At 33.4% G+C, this 1,648-nt stretch overlaps 1 long non-coding RNA gene across 1 annotated transcript; it reads left to right on the plus strand.

Moving 5' to 3' along the window:
* The first annotated feature begins 510 nt into the window (after positions 1-510).
* Positions 511-1,267, plus strand: LOC129749432 (uncharacterized). Its single transcript, XR_008738044.1, has 2 exons — positions 511-1,003; positions 1,070-1,267. It is a non-coding gene; the product is annotated as an uncharacterized LOC129749432 (long non-coding RNA).
* Positions 1,268-1,648: the final 381 nt, after the last annotated feature.

Raw genomic sequence — 1,648 nt, forward strand, 5'->3', positions numbered from 1 at the left:
AAATTTAGTTACTAAGCCACTGACTTGTTTTTCAAAACTCACAGCAAAAGAAACGCTGTAAGTATTCGATAAGATTTAAAGAGACGAATCTATTCAGCAAACCTCTTTAAAAAAAATTAAATATAATTATAAGCAATCTATATTTTGTTTGTCTAGATACTTGCTTATTTGTGTTTTAAATATTTAATTGTTTTAGATTGTTTTTTTATTCAAGTCTTTAAATTGATTTTTTAATGAAACTTCAAGAGAAAATTATATAAAATTATTGAATAAATGCATTGACGGGTTTCGATAAGTAATGAAGCAGCATACGGTTTAAAGTTGAAACTCAAAAGAGAAAATATTTCGATTAAAAATAATTGGAACTTGTAATTGGCTTTTTCCCCGAATATTGTAATAGTTTCAAAATTAATAAGACGTAGTTTCAACCATAAAACCAGAGATGCTCATATGAGTAAGTTGAAATCATACCAAATGATTTATTTTTGACTGAAAATAAATAAAGTACACACTAAGATTGCAATTATTCCGCTCGGGATCATCATCCTCTGAATCACGGGAAAACAGCTCAAAATGACATTCGAATTGTCAAAAACAAGAGGTTTTCCTGAGGCACGTGGAGATTGCTGAACGATTCTCGTACCACTTCATTTCTCCTGAAATTCGAAGGCATTCTTTATCGAATATTCAGGAGCTCGGGCAGCGATTCCCTGTAATACGTAACACATGAAATTTTTTTTACTGTCATGTGTTTGTGTTGGTTCATTGATCCTCAAAAACGATTGTTCCCGGTCATTAGTCGCGACAGTTGCAACCGCAGAAGCTGCTAAAAGTCGTGCGTTACGTTCATCGGCAAAGTGTCGTTACTTACGGCGCGAAACTGTTAGTACAGTATGAGGCCCAAAATTTAATTTTCAGGACCGCTGCTGGTCCTGACGCCTGATAAATAAACTGGATCTTATTATAGGTGATATAAGAAAAAATGAATATGTTGCTAGAGGAGGTAAATATTTAATTAATATATAGTTGATTTAAAATTTATGTGTGACCATTTTTTTTTGGCTTCCAGGTGAAACATGCTTCAATTTCTAAATAACACCGGAGAATGCCGAAAAACTTGCACATGCTGGAGAAAAAATTGATTCCGTGGAAATAAAAACAGTGCCGATCAGCCGTCAAAAACAATGGACATTTTGATCGTTCAACTGAATTTATAGTTTAGTGTATAACAAAAATTGAATAAATATTTTCTTTTTAAATTGAAAAAGTTTTAATAATTGCTGACAAAATTCCGAATTCTTTAAAAATGGTGGATGGAAGCCGATTCGAGCCTACAGGAACACTTCGAAGTTTCCTGCAAATTACAGGAGAAAACCGTTTCGAACCTTCAGGTGAATTTGACAGTTGTTTTCCTGAGCGTTTTCGCTGTCCTGAAATCGTCCTGTAATTTCAGCTGTTGAAAATACAGGACGAAATCGTTCCGATCACAGGAGAAAAGATTAAGTGTGTACGATTTTCAAAATTAAATTGCTCATGGATACCAATCTGATAAAAATAAACAAATGGTCATTCCATGTCCCCAGCTAGATAAATAAACGTAAATTCAACTTCATACCAGTAAAAAAAACATTTGTCTGCGTTTTGCCTA

The sequence above is a fragment of the Uranotaenia lowii genome, chromosome 2 (genome assembly GCF_029784155.1).
Source record: "Uranotaenia lowii strain MFRU-FL chromosome 2, ASM2978415v1, whole genome shotgun sequence".
NCBI lineage: Eukaryota > Metazoa > Arthropoda > Insecta > Diptera > Culicidae > Uranotaenia > Uranotaenia lowii.